This window comes from Talpa occidentalis, unplaced genomic scaffold, assembly GCF_014898055.3.
Source record: "Talpa occidentalis isolate TD23 unplaced genomic scaffold, MPIMG_talOcc4v2.1 talOcc4.16, whole genome shotgun sequence".
NCBI lineage: Eukaryota > Metazoa > Chordata > Mammalia > Eulipotyphla > Talpidae > Talpa > Talpa occidentalis.
Genome location: NW_023601653.1, coordinates 21,586,553 through 21,602,784, shown reverse-complemented (window position 1 = coordinate 21,602,784; position 16,232 = coordinate 21,586,553).

Below are 16,232 nucleotides of genomic sequence, written 5' to 3'. Positions count from 1 at the left end.
AAAGAACAAGAAATCTGGAGCAACAACATGTACCCAAAGAGAATAAGGGACCTCAATACACAACTGTTTCAATCAAAGGGGTTGAAATACTTTTACTTGATAAATTTATGTTATTTTCCTATTGACCAAAGGGGTGGCAGTTCATAAAAATGTTTATCTCAGCTATTGACTTAGTTTTTAATTGCTGCCATAACAAATTACCACAGACCTGGTGGCTTAAAACAACATTTTGTCTGTGTATTTGCAATTTCTAAACCTTCCAAATACTCACTTTCTACCTGAGTAGCTGCTTCCTTAAACTTCTCAATGAAGCTTCAATTAAAAATTCAGGAGGAAAAACGCCTAAACTGTCAACTGGAGGCAACAACCTCGCTGAAAACAAACCTCAGTGTTCTTGCAAACATTCATCTAAAAGCATCTTCCCATGTAGAATTCCAAATATAAAGGTATATGACTCATAAGAGACAAGAGAAAGATTTTCATAAAGGGATCTTAAAAAGCTCCTGGAAATGTGATTTTCTCAAAGTAAAGCCTAAGAATTTAATTGTCATTAAATAAGACATGCAGCTTTATTAATTATTGAATGACACCAGCCATATAAATCATATAGGAAAGTCCTATCAAATAATATTTAGTATTAAGAATAACACTCACTACAAATTATGTACCTCTAAAAGAACCAATAATACCATTATTTAGATATTTATACATGCATAGTGTTTGCAATTTTTGCATTCTTTATTTTGTTGGAATCACTGATTTTGTTTAGGAGACTTTTTAATAGTTTTCAGATGAAGAATATTATCTAAATTGAAGTTATATTGTTTTGAGAATTATTATTTCTGGCAACCTCTTATTACTAGAATTTTGAGAAAAGATGTTCAGTGATGAACTATTGATTTGAAGAAATACATCTATGTTTTATATCCCTGCCTTATCTCAAGTAAGTTTTTAAATATAGGTTTTACTGTTAGTTAGGACAGTTCCACAAAATTATATTCCAGATTTAGAGAGGAAAGCTGCATATCTGGCATTTGAACATACCTACATATTCCCTTGGAGACATTAAAGGTCTGGGATTTGCTTTGGTTATGGTTGTCACTGATATCATTTTCTGAAGTCTCACAGTCACTGAAAACAAGCCCGATTTTTGAAATTATGGAATATTCTGCCTGCCACTGCTCTGTGCAGGAATAGATTTCATGTCATTTTCAGCAAGAGGAGGAATTCCCTTAGGTCTTTTTCCAAAGCTTCCTCCCAGACAAGCCTTTATCCATTCTACAGAAACTATTCTATAGAAATTTCCCTCAAGAGGGAAAGGACTAAAGCATTGTATTTATTATTACCCACATCTCTGCAGCTTTCATCTTCTCTTCTGTCCATTGACCAAAGGCATAGATAGAACAATACAATCAGGTCATTTAGAAAAATCTAGGTGCCTATGATAAAATAGATGGCATTGTGTGGACATTTATCATACATAATGCCACAAGTAGCTATTGTAAAACAAAGGTGGGCACAATGCAAGAGGGAAATTTAAAGGAACAAAAGAAATGTAAAACTGAATGTAAAACTGAATGTTGTGGGAATGTCAAGAAAGGAGAAATGACCTACTAAGCAGATTAAGGAAGGTTCAGTGAAATGATGTGGCATTTGAATTGAGCCATGAATGTTCTCAGGAAGCTGTAGTGACTGAGGGTAATAGTTTATTAGTCATCACAGACAACACTAAGAGCTCAATGGAAAGGATCAGAAAAAGGTGGTATGTATACAATGGAATACTATTCAGATGTAAAAAAGGATGAACTCCTGCCATTTGTAACAACATGGATGGAACTGGGAAGGGTACTATTAAATGAATTAAGTCAGGGGGAGAGAAAAAGACAAACACCAGATGGTCTCACTTCTCTGAGGAATATAGAGGAAGGTAAGGAAGGGCCAGTGCAAACCAGTAATAAACTCTTAACACCCAACTGCAAAACCAAGGCAACATAGGGGGAGGGTGATGGGGTAGGAGGGAAGGAGGAAAATGGGCCAGTGCAAAGTGATAGCGGATGTTGGGGCACTGGTGGTGGGGAGGGTATGAAACTGTACATTTGTAGAGGTTTGAACCTATAACCTCCAGAGCAGATTCAAAGATGTAAGCTAACTGTACTTCACTGAACACAATGTGGAAAATAATTAATTTTTAAAATGTAGTTCTTAAACTGACCCAAAAAAAAGCCTCTTAATTTGGTAGAAAATCAGAAATAACACCCATGTTCCTACCTCTAACAAAATGTAACAGATACAGAGACAACCAATCAACATACAGAGACCATTGGGGCCTCCCTGGTGGTGCAAGGGGTTAAGACGCAACCTATGAAGCTGTCCGCAGCGACTGCAGCATGAGTTCCATCCCTGGACAGCCATGGAGCAACCCACATGGCACAGCAGACCTCTCCTGTCACGCCCGCTGCTCCCCTCAGCAGTTCATTTCAGTCAGTCTGCCTGTTCTGTTCCCCCCTCTGGCTCTGGTGAATCCTTTCACTTCCCACACCTCTGGCCTGTACCCCAGTTCTTGTATGCATAAATAAATAAATCTTAAAAAAAAATACAGAAACCATCAATCATAGTAGAAACAGCTTAAGGTATAGATATAAAAAAGCATGGGGATTGAGGGTGAAGTCCCATAACTGTGTGGTCACTTACAGATTTTATTACTTTGGAGAAATTATTTAACCTAATTCTGAGTCTAAGCTTACTGTGTAAATTATAATCTCAACCTAGTTAGGTAAACATCAAGAGTGATTAAAAACAACTTGGTAGTGTGGTTTGTATTTGCAAGCAAGAAGCACAGTGCCTGATACAGCATGTTATTTTTTAAATAAACATTAATTATTTTATTATAAAGTTTCTCCATAGCAAAGATACCACAGAACCTAAGTACTTCCTTATATGTAGATGAATTTCCTCTTTTAAGATTACTCTGCATCTAACTTCTAAATTCTCTTTCTAAAATTAACTCTGGGATCAGGAGACTAGAATAATAGAAATCTCACAAGACATTTTTCCAGGACCAAGCCACTGAAAAACTGCTAAATATAGAATAGGCAAAAAAGATGAATATGGAAAATTAAGGACATATAGGAAAACTACAACTGTAAAATGCCAAAGTCATATTGCAGTGGAATTTCCTATAAAATTTACTTGTATTTGTTTCACAGAGAAGTATTCTGGAAAGCTGGGTTTGAGACATTCCTCACATTTCGGGCTGCCACTTCGATTATGCTAGAACTTCACTATCAGTCCACATACTAGAACTGTATCATTATCTAAACAATCATTTCCAATTCACAGAAATCTCAGGACTGTTTTTCTAACGATTGAGCCATAACAGTGCTGTTCCCATGGTTACCCAGAGTTCTAATTTCAGTTCCTCAATATGCATTTTATCATGTAAGATTGTACAATACTTTAGAATAAACCACTTTTAGTTCCATGTGCTCTTTCTATTATTTTTCTCCAAGTTTCTCATACCCAAATCCTGTTTAAACTTCCTTATTTTGCTCATTTTCTGTCTAGATAAAGTGTAGTACCCAATCCCGGGCGTAATGGTGTTTTTAGTCAACACATTCAAGATCATGTAGCAGAATTAAGGGGCTGGAAATGAACAGTCACTAAAAGCAGCCACTTCTCATCGCTCTTCACGGCCTTAAATTTAGCCCCATAACCATGGTGATTAGGTAAAGAGTGATATGAACCTCATGGTCCAGGTGACTCAAGGATCCAGTGGTTCCATGTTATGGTTTAATTTCTCAAGAACAAAGGAATTCGGTGCTCACAGCTCTGAAAAGTACTTTCTTTAGAGGGTGAAGTGTTATAGTGGACTCCACAGGATGGGCTTCTGGGGCACTTATGCTCCTGAACTTGTGTGTGGAGGTGGGGTGTGGGCAAATATCTGCACATGTCATTCCATGTGACTGAGGGAGCTCATTTTAATGGGATTTTTTTTAAAGATATATTTATTTATGCATACAGGAGCTGGAGTATAGACCAGATGTGTAGGCGAGGGGGTGAGAGGATTCACCAGAGACAGAGTGGGGAGCAGAACAGGCAGATCTACTGAAATACACTGCTGAGGGGAGCAGTGGGTGAGACAGGAGAGGTCTGCTGGGCTATGTTGGTCAACAAACTGGAGGGGGATCCAACTCGTGCTGCAGTGACTGCTGATAGCTTCATAATCCTGAGACTTAACCTCTTGTGCCACCAGGGAGGCACCTAATGGGCTCTTTTAAAGTCCATTGCATTAATCAGATTCTAAGAAGTTTGTGTACAGCAAAGATGGCTTAAAAGAACACTTCTCTTGGAAAAGATCTGTGTTTTAAGAAAGAGCAATGAAGAGCCAAGTTATTATTAAACATAGTTTTAGTACAATTAGTATTATGTCCTCAGTAATTGAGGGGTTCTTTAAAATTTGCTGTAAACCTTTTGTAAAAATCAGTATGCATATGTAGCACGGGAACCATAAGATGTTCTTTATCTTGAATCCTGTCATTACACTTTCTTTAGGAAAAAATTTTAAAAAGGTCAAACAAGTACAGATGTTTGTTGATATTATGAATGAAAGGAAAAAATTAGAACCTAATATTAGACACTTGTTGGATAAATAATGTGACATCATCACAATGAAATGTTTTCAAGTCATAACTACAAATCTGTAGAAGAAAATAAAACATTTATGATGAAATACTAAATGAAATCATAAAGTAAATACAAGTATGTATATAGTATGACTAACATGACAAAATATATAAACATTTGAAAGATAATTTTCAAAATAGTTCTACCAAGGTAATGATGTTTTGTGTAATTTTGTTATTTTAAAATCCTCCCAAATTTTAATATCCTATTAAGTAAATATTGAATGAAAAGTAAAATAAAGATTTCTGTTTAAACATAGCAGTTTGAAAATGTTTTGACTTCCATTCCTTTCCTGCACTTCACTGAAATGGCACTGGAGATATGAAAAATAAAAAATAATTTAAAAAATAAAAAATAATAATTTCTTTGTAGATTTACAAGGAAATTAAGTAGAGAGAGGAAAATGGCGACATCAATATTTGGGAATCTATAAACCAACAAATGAAGATACCTAACTTATTAAATGGGGGGAAATTTGACACATATCAACAATGGACTAAGATCAGAGAAAAGTTACTTACATTAAAGAATTCTAGAATACCTCAAAATAAAAGAAATCATCATATTCCTCTAAAAGAGGTGATGAAGATACAGCTGAGGGCTGTATCCCTGGTTGCACAAGGAGTTAAGCACAGCACTGTGAAGCTATCCACAAACTCTGCAGCACAAATTTGATCCCTGGCCCGGGAGCTACCCACATGGCGCAGCAGACCTCTCCTGTCTCCCCACTACTCCCCTCAGCAGTGTATTTCAGTCAGTCTGCCTGTTCTGTTCCCCACTCTGTCTCTGGAGAATCCTCTCACCCCCTGCACCTCTGGCCTATACCCCAGTTCTTGTATGCCTAAATAAATAAATCTTTAAAAAAAAAAAAGATATAGCTGAGACACACACAGCTTTGAAAGGAACTTCTGGATCAGAACTCAAAAACAGTATGAACCATGCTGGCCCAGATTTACTGTTCCCAACCTGCTCATCCAGAGAACTTTGCCTTCTCCACCTAAAACACTGCTCGTTGGAGGGATTGAAGCGAGGGGTTTTACATTATGAATAGCCAGAATCAGGGATGATACGCTGAAAACAGAGCATTATGTGATGGTGGACATTTTCAATAATGGCATCTCTTTCCTTTCCTCACTTATCTCCCAAATGCACCAGCCACCAGCTTAGAACTTGGGCAGAAAATATAAGGATGACCAGCCTATGAAGAGAGGCCTAAAGCTGCTGATAGCCATGGGTGTCCCAAAGAAACATTCCAATTCCTCATGTTAGAATAAAACCCACCAGAGCTCCGAGGCAACATTTTAATGCATCAGAACTAAATATAAGGAGACACCAGAAGGCACAGGATAGTTGAGGGAAAAGCCCCTAACTCAAGGGAGAGCAACCAACACATAAAGTAGAAGAAACTGGGAGGTTTGAGACAGGGCAGAGACAAAAAGACTCTTCTCCAAATAAGTTAACAATCCCAGAGAGATAAGAGAAGCTATTATAGCTATGGAACAAAAAGCAATATGCAGTTTTGAAGAGAACATTAAGAACATAAGAAAGAACTCTTGAATTTAAAAATCTGTTATCCGAAATCTAAAATACAACTGCAGTCTTGGAGGGTAAAAAGGAGAAAGCAATCTAAAACATAAAACCTTGGACAAAAGGCAGCTCTCCTGTCCACCCATGACTATGAAGGTGTTTCTTTTCACAAACCTTTTCCCTTTGCAAAACACAAGTAGCAGCTCTCCTGCGGACCTGTGACTAAGCAGGTGCCTCTCTTTTTTCCCCTTTTCCTGATAAATGTAAAGAAAATGTAATAAAAAATGTAAAGAAATGTAAAGAAAATTTATAAAATGTAAAGAAAAAAATTAAGTTAATAAAAGAGACAAAAATCAGAAGACATGTGCTCCCCACCCCCAGAAAAAAAGGCCAGAATGCTCAATATATAGCCAACAAGTTCTAGATGAAAAGAACAGAAAACAAATGGCAAGATTTTCTCAGAGAAATAATGCAACAAAATTTCCAAGAACTGAGTTTGAAAGCACCCACCAGATTCCCAGTACAATGAATAAAGAAAAATCCACAGCAAGGAGCAAAACCATGAACTTTGAAAATATCAAGACTAAAAAGATGTTAGATCTTTCCAGATCAGAAAGAAAAGTAGATCATATACAGGAAGCCAAAAACCAAAATGGCACCCTACTTGATTTTCCAATGGCAATCCTCCAGATGGAGTAATATCTGAAAATTCTAACAGGAAATGATATTCGATATTAAAATGCATACCCAGACAAGTTGTTTTTTTATTTATGAAAGATCACCAAAAAATGCATTTCCCATATTTCTTTTCTTTGGAACCAGTGGAAAGGGTAAACCAAGAAAGTAGAACCAGGACATGGAGGCAGGAAATGGTCTCCACTACAGGAGAGATTGGAAGGGAATTTGTATGATGTTGATGAAAAGCCATCCCAAAGCAAAAACAGTGCAACAAGACCAAACGGCATCAAATCCATCCTCCAGGAGGATAAATCCAATGATCTGATATGAACTTAAGAGATTATTTAATGTATTAGAATATACTGAGAGAAAATTCATCATTCTGGCAAGGATGTTGAAGCTGATCTGTGTTAGATACCCAGAAAATTAAAAAGGATAAAAAAAGGTAGACAATGATACCTCCAGGAAAAGCAAAACATGTATAGAAAGGAAATTAGAGCATGCAATAAAATTCATCTGTGAATAAAGTCTATATAGTTAAAAAGTACGAACAATTTAATTTAGTAAGAATAAGAAGGAAACTGTTTCAGTAAAGAGGAAGGAGGGACATGCCTTACCAAATTATATCCTTGGCTTCAGTGTATGAAACTGATAGATAGTAACAAACTGAAAGGGAAAAAAAGTCAGTGTAAGCATGTTTTTTACAAATGTGGAAGCAAATACTAGGAGAAACAAGTGGAAGAACTTAAAATGGAAATAAAAATTGAGGCTACCAAGGAGTTGGGGAGGTAACTTTTTAAAAGTAAGTCTTATGGACTGCTTGCTTTTAAGCCTATTACATGCATAACTTGTGCAGAATTCAAAAAATAAAGTCAAAAGAAGAAGTAATTATAAAACAGACAGAATAATAAAGTAATAAAGTAAATTCGGGTGCTTTCCTAGAGTTAATTTTATAAAGGTTGAATATTCCAAATGACATTCAAATGGCAGCTTCTATTAATGTTATAAAACTGGGAGGGGGGAGTCTAAAATGATTTTTAAATCACTCATAACAAGGAATTTTCCAGGACTAAAGAACATGAATATTCTGATTAAAAAGTTTCTATTAAGTGCCTCAGACAATGAAAGAAGAACATGCCAACTTAGACACGGCTTTATAAAATTTCAGGATAAAGCAAAAATCCTAAGTTTCTAAATAGAGAAAATACAAATGATACTAAGACTGGTAATTGAATTAACATGATCCTGACTATTTTTTCCTTCTGTTTTCCTTCAATTTACTTTTATTTTCTTCCTAAGATTTTATATAAATGATTATATTTTTCAAATAATGAAAACATTGCAAAATTACACAGATATTAAAGAGCCAACTGTTAGTAAGACACTGGAAAAACAACAGTCAAAATGAAAAGTGGCTTTAATGTTAGTGAAAATCACCTTAAGCCTATAGTTCTATATCTACCCAAATTCATAGTCTTGCAAATATATAAATACTCAGAATGTTTACTTCTGACACATCCTGCCTTAGGATCTTACTTTAGGATGTTTTCCAGGAAAACAAGGAACAAAAATCAAGAAGGGAAAACTTTAAGCCAAGAAATGGTAACTCCATACCAAAAAATAAGAATTAACAGCCTCTACTTAATAACAGCAAAAATTTCAGAAGAGCAATCAGTCCATGTGGAACAGTGAGACACCAAGAAAAACTAAAAGCTTCTAAAATTTGGCACTTTCCTTAGTAATTTGAAAAACCATGGGATTTAAAAGGGGAAGAAAAGGAAGAGAAAGGAAATTTGAAACTAAGAAAAACTAAAAAAAAAAAGAAAGCTATTTTAAGAATGGAAGTTAGCATGCCATTTGCTATTTGATAGTGTTTTTGAACTATAAAAATGTCAGCAATCAAAAAAGATCAACTCATGCCATTTGCAGCAACATGGATGGAGCTAGAAGGGATCATGCTCAGGGAAATAAACCAGAAGGAAAAAGAAAAAATACCGAATGGTTTCACTTTTAGGAAGAATATAAGGGGAACAAATAAGTGATCAGGAAAAAAATAACAATAATAATAAAAAACAAAACTAGTAAGCAAACATAAATAAGAGACATTCTTTGAGGGAGGGGAAGGAACAGGGATCAAAACGGGAGAGACGAGCACAAGGGACTATGGTGATAGTTCACAGGTGGTGGGAATTTTACAGGGAATACACAATGATGTAAAAGCTAATAAAATATGAAAAAGCATTTACTTATTTACAAACTTCAGGCTTAACCTATATATTGGAAGTCACAAATTGGTAACCTGATGAACTACATCCAATTAACATTTAATTGAATGAGTTTTCAGCAATTTTTTTCCCCCAAGGACTTTGGATAGAGAAAAGAAAAGAAAAAAAAAAAAAAAGCAGAGCAGGGGAATTAAGTGTTGGCATAAAGGGTTAATTTTTTTAATTTTTTTCCTTCTTTATTTTTTGGGGGGTGGGGGAAGGGGAAATAATCATTATCATCTCAAATAACTTGGACCCTTTCACTCTCTCCCCTCTTAGCCCCAGAAAGCTCTCTTCATTTATTAGTGTCTACTAGTTTTCATAAGTATTTCTTTGTCAAATTGCCTGCTCTATAAAAGTTCAATATCTGTTATTCTGACGTGTTTTACTTACTGCTAATAATTCCCACGAACTTCATTTTGTTGTAATGGCAACACTATCCTTATGGTTGAATAATAGTCTATTGTGTGGATATACCACATCTGAACCTAATTCTCTATCAAGAAAGAACTTAGGTTGCTTCCATGTTCTAGCTATTGCTAATAATGCTGTCATAAACACTATAAAATGTATTTTTTTTAAGTTAATGGTTTCATGTTCTTTGGATAGATGCCCAAGAGTGTATGGTTAGATCATATGGAATTTCCTTTTTCAGTCTTGTCAGGTAAATCCAGATAGCTTTCCAAAATGGCTGTACCAGCTTGCAGTCCCAACATCAGCAAATAGTTTCTCTTTCTCTCTATCGTCTCTAACACTCATTGGAGAACTTTTTCCAGCATTTTTAAATAAGAAGATTTCACATTAAAAATCTAGATTGCTAAGTTTCTCCTAAAGCACTAGGAGATTTGTATCAGTGGATCCAAGTCAAGGCAGGCGCATTCAGCAGCCAGTTCATCAAAGGAATGTGTCGGTACCTTTAATTCATGCCTTCCCAGCCTCCATCGCTTTTAAAATGACAACATGTGTGGAACATGAAAGGTTTATTTATGGGTACAAAACAGTTAAAGTAATATTCTCAATATTTCTTGACTATATAAAAAGAACCCCTGGCTACAGCGGAGTTGAAGGGTGTGGTAAAAAAGGAAGAGCAGAGATGCAAATATTTTCATCTTTCAAATTTGAAAATAGGTATTGATGAATAAGGTTTAAATGTGTAGATATATCTTTGAAATTATAAAGGCCATAAATGAAGGAATTAAAAATAATAAGATAGTTATGTTGGGATGGAGAAAAGAGAAGTGAAAGATTGATTTATGTGTCCTAACCCTCCCGGGTCATAGCCGGCTGTCCACAGATGTCTAGAATCGTTAAATCAAAAGCTAGTAATATAAACATTTTAGTCACTGAAATTCTGCTGACCCATAAAAAAAATTAAAAACAGTAGTTTGAAGAGTTCACAGTGAATCCTTCCAGTATTAAGACCATGTGTGTGTGGTGGGGTATGACTGGGTGTTGTTCCTTTTAATTAGAAGCCATCTTTCTCCTACCAGTTGTTTGGAGTCAGAAGCGAAAAAGCAATAAGATTAAAAAGTGAAATGATTAATATATTAGCTTAATTTTTAATATGAATGCTTTTATTTCTGTTTCTAAAATAAAATGCTTCTGTAATGGGTGAAATGTATGTATATCAAAGTACGCATGGAAGAATCAACAGAAATTAGAAATTTTAGAATCAAAATAATTGCAACAAATAAAATAATGCAGTTAGTTATATTGACACATGTAAACTGGCAAAACAAAAAACAGCAGCATATGTATGGAACAGAATTTTAAAATGCAACTTTCCATCTTATTCCAAGGACACCATACAACAGCATAATTCAGGGGTTCCCCTGGTGGTGCAGCGGTTGAGCACTGGGCTGCGAAGCTGCCCACAGCCTCTGCAGTGCTGGTTCAATCCCCTGCCGCTGGCGAGGGTCCCACATGGCGTGCAGACCTCTCCTGCCACGCCCACTGCTCCCCTCAGCAGTGTTATTTCGTCAGTCTGCCCGTTCATTCTGTTCCCCACTCTGGCTCTGTGAATTCTCTCACCCTCCCGTGTTCCTGACTGTACCCAGTGCTTGTATAAATAAATAAATAAATCTTTAAAATAAAAAAATATAATTCACCTAGAGACATTCCAACGCGCAACACAGATACTTGTGCTAAAGTATTTTCAAAAGTGTGACTCCAAGCCTCTTCCTCCATTACACATTATGTAAGAGGAGACTAAGCCATCAGTTGAGCTTAGAGGTGGAGAGTTTCTTCAAAGGTAAAGCTGCTGGTGTGTTACCTGAGCACAAATGTTTGTCTTTGTTCCAGATTGTGATGCTCATTTTGTTAAACAAGTATTCTTATATATGAGACCTCTTTATAATAGGAAATGAAACGGATTTTTGATGTCCAGCTCAGTGTTACATCAAAGATCCACACTTTCATGCAAGATAAAATTTGTTTCCTTTTCCAGCTTGGGCTTGAATAGAGGAGACCTAGAACCAACCTAGTCATGTTCTTGTTCTCCCTCAGTCCACCTCCACTGTTCTTTTTTTTTTTTTTTAATTATCTTTTCAGTTGAAGATTGCTTTATAATATTATATAGCTTTCAGGCATAGACTTCTATAGTAACATCTGAAATTACATCATACTCCTCACCCAAAGTCTAGTTTCCATTCACCACCACATAATTGACCTCTTTTACTCAATTTTACCCACTCTCTTTCCCCTTGCTCTTCTGATAACCATGATTTTGTTGCTAACTCTAGGAGTTCGTTTTGTTTATCTACCAAATATGAATGAAGTCATATGGCATTTATCTTTCTCTGTATGACTTATCTCACTTAGCATAATGCCTCCTAGGTTCATCCAAGTCATTGCAAATGGCAGGATTTAGTCTCTTTCTATATCTAAATAGCATTCCACTGTACATACATGCCACATCTTCTTTATCCATTTGCCTGTTGATGGGCATGCAGGATGTTTCCAGCTCTTGGCTATTATAAATAGTGCTGCAAAGAACATTCTGCTTCTATTTTTACCTAATATTTTTTACCTGCTCTAAAATCAGGCTTACCAGGACAAAAAAGCACACCCTCAGATGACTAGGGCCCTCTTCTACAAAAGTTGGGGGAGAGAAAGAAAGAAAGAAAGGCTAGCCATGATAGAACAGAGAGTGAGAGCTTTCTTTTCACTGACAACTGCAGGGTATAAGTACACACCCTGTGAAGAGTCTGGCCATCAACATGTGAAAATGGACCCCACAAAAAACTGGATGAGTGAGGCCACTCAGCAGGGTGGTGACCTGCTAGGAACTGAGGACCTGAGGGGAAAGAAAAAGCAGGCAGTTGAAGGACTCTGCCCAAATCAACAAAAAGAGTTAGTTTCTCAGCAGTAAGATCTCTGGGGAAACCAATAAGTTTGACCCACCAGAAAAATATATTTTTTTAAGATTTATTTATTTTCATACAAGAACTGGGGTACAGGCCAGATGCGTGGGAAGGTGAGAGGATTCACCAGTCAGAGTGGGGAACAGAACAGGCAGACTGATGAAATACACTGCTGAGGGGAGCAGTGGGTGAGACAGGAAAGGTCTGCTGCACCATGTGGGATTCTTGCCGGTTGTCCAAGAATTGAACCCACACTGCAGAGGCTGCAGACAGCTTCACAGTGTGGTGGAGCCACCAGGTAGGTTCCAGATAAATATTTTATAGAAAATATTTTTCTTATGTTTTCAATGTGCCAAACACTGTTCTGAATATGGTACACGTTTTCATTAGCTTAATCTTTGCAACCCAATATGATAGAGTCCATTATCATCCCACATTAGATGATAAAACTAAAACCCAGAAGGGTTAAATAACTTGGGAGGACACAGAGCCCATATCTAGTAGGGTGTGATTTGAATCCAGCAACTCTGGCTTCAGGATCTTTGCACACATGCACACACACACATGTGCGCGTGCACACACACACACACACACACACATGATTTATTTTATTTATTTATGCATTCAAGAACTGGAGTAAAGGGTACAGGCCATAGGTGTGGGGGATGAGAGGATTCACCAGAGACAGAGTGGGGAACAGAATAGGCAGACTGACTGAAATAGATTGCTGAGGGGAGCATTGGGCAGGACAGGAGAGGTCTGCTAAGCCATGTGGGTATCTCCCTGACTGGGCAGGAATCTAACTCATGCAGCAGAGGTTGCAGATAGCTTCACAGTGCTGTGTTCAACCCCTTGCACCATCAAGGAGGCCTGTCTTTGCTTTCATAAAACTAAAGGATTTCTTGAAAAAGAGACAATAATTCCAAAGTCCTCCAGGTATGGTTACAATTATCCCAATTCCCAGAATTCTTGCCAAGTTCCACTTATTTCCTGTACATTTTCCACACAGTGGAAACATACCTAGGGTGGCCTGCTAGAGGATGAAAGTGGTCCAGCTGCCCAGTCACCCTCAGTTAACAGACAACCAACTTGTGAGTGAATTTAACTAAGATCAGAGTAATCATCCATATTCAGTCACTGGCTTACAAACCTATGAGTTAAATAAATGCTTTTTTTAAGCCACCAAGCTGTGGAATAATTCATAGCAAAAGGTAATTGACAGTCTCGTTAGATATCATTCTTCAGTCACCAAGGAAATAATCAAGGGCTCAGCTAATGAGTGGGAGTGATGGTAAAGAGAATTGTCCAGAGAATGGGCACCAGGGGTACCTAGAAGCCAGGGACCTTGACTACATGGCAGACACAGACACGATCCACAGAATGTCCAAAAAGCTACATAGATGGGGAGTACTGCCCAAGGAAGGAAGCCATGTGCCTTATTGTGGGTTTTAGATTGAATCATCTGTGAAAGTATTTATTGTAACACATGTTTTACCCAGACTTAGCAGCTGGCCAGTTAAATAATCAACTTCCAATTCAGTGCTTACAGGCAAGAATTTAAATTGTATTTTACATATCAAACAGACCGACAAGGTATTTCATAGATGATGCTTATGGAGGAGGGTCATATAAATTGGTGCGGATAGGCTTTTTGGAAACAAATGTAGGGATATGTCAGAACCATGAGCACAATCATAGCCAATTACCTAGGTATCTCAATTCTGAAATTTTATCCTAAGAAAGAAAATTTAAAGAAATTAAATTTTTTTTAACCATATGCATGATCAAATTCGCAGGTATACATTGATGGGTGGCCAGTCTCTGGATGGGCATGCAAGGGTAACCCATTCACAGAAAAAGAATATGCTCATACGTCTATGTTGATGATAAACCCACTTGTAGTGAAAGGACTGGGCAACCTTTAATGTCAGCTTTAAATTTTGTATTGTTATGGGGCCAATATCTTCAAATGAGTGAGTGGGAGTTAAATTTCCCATGATCTGTCTCCCTGTTCTTATTTTGTCCTAAACCACCTTCTAACCTCCACACCCAAATGTATCCCACATTCTAGTGTTATCCCAGGAGGTCAAGACCATGAAACCCTTGTCTCAAACTCTACCCTGGAAGCAGAGAGGTAGAACCTTGCAGTAGTCCTTCATAGGGATAAGTTGAAACTTCAGAGTGAAGTATGTACAAGAAAATCAAACTGATACCCTACTACTATAAGCATTCTACATGGTATAATGATGGTGGCTTATTAAAAGATGTCTTTTCCATTGCAAGAAAGAAAAAAGAGGGTAAATAATATGTATAATTGGATTTTTTTGCAATATTGATATTAAAATTTTGTGCATGAGTTAATGCCCCAACCTTAAAGAGATTTTGAATAAACTCTAAATAGTTGCTTTCCTACCAGGTTTCCACATGGCTGACTCCTCATCACCCTTCAGGAAGATTTTCAAATATTACCACCCACTATCATCCTCCAACAGCTTCTCATTATCCCATTTCCATGCTCTATTTTAGGATCATTCTAATCACCATTTAAATAACCTTTTTAAGAATTTGTCTCTTTTATTGTCAGTCTTCTCCCATCAGGATATACTCTCCATGAGGTCAAGGACCTTATTGTTTTGTTTATTATAGCATCCCCTACATATGGAGAAAACCTGGCATATAGGAGGTGCTCAAAAAATTTTGGCTGAATGAAAAAACTTCAGACATTAAAATCATAAACATAAAAAAATAAAGCTTAATTAGAAAATCTTGTATTGTAAATGCTTAAACACAACATAGACTATGATTTTATCAATGTTAAAATATTTTGCATATGAAGTAAAGAAATAATTATGAGCTGAATTTATTGAGGCAGAATAATTATGCACAACATTTTTCTTATATGATTAGCCCCATCAATGTCATTAAAGTATGGTTTGAATATTAATCATCTAGACTCCTCTTATTCATATTTATTAAATGAAATGGAGGGACATCTTGAATATCCTTGTAAAAAAAGTTAGTGAACTGTAATATGAACTTAAACCCTTGGGATATTCAGAGACTAATTTAGATATTAGACTTAAACTGCTGACCTTAACAATTACATAATAAATCTTGGCTGAAGTTAAAAGTTTTTTCTCAGCATTCAAAAAATATAAACACATGCAATTTGCAGCAACATGGATGGAGCTGGAAGGGATCATGCTCAGCGAAATAAGCCAGAAAGAAAAAGAAAAATACAGGATGGTCTCACTCATAGCAGGAATCTAGAAAACTTAAATAAGGGACCAGGAAAAAGAATAACTATAAGAAAGAAAATATCAAAATCAACAAACAACTATGAACCAGAGACACTTTATGGGGGTTGGGGGGTGGGTAAAGGATGGATTGGGGTCAAAATAAGGAGGTTGTAATTGTATGGGGAATATAAAAATAAAATTTAAATAAAAAAATTGAATCATTAAAAAAAAATGAGACTCTATTCCAAGCTTAAAAAAAAAAAGTTTTTTCTAAAGTGTAGATCATAAAGTCAAAAGTAACCATTAAACAGTTTTTGAACTTGAAAATAGAGGAAACATAATCATCTTTATATGTCTTCAATATTTTCCAAAGGAAGTAATGACTATCTGCCAAAGATTAGATTAGTTGGCCTCGCCATACCAGTGGGGAAGATGATGCAACAGCATCATTCCCTAAAAACTCAAGCTCCAGGCAGCAT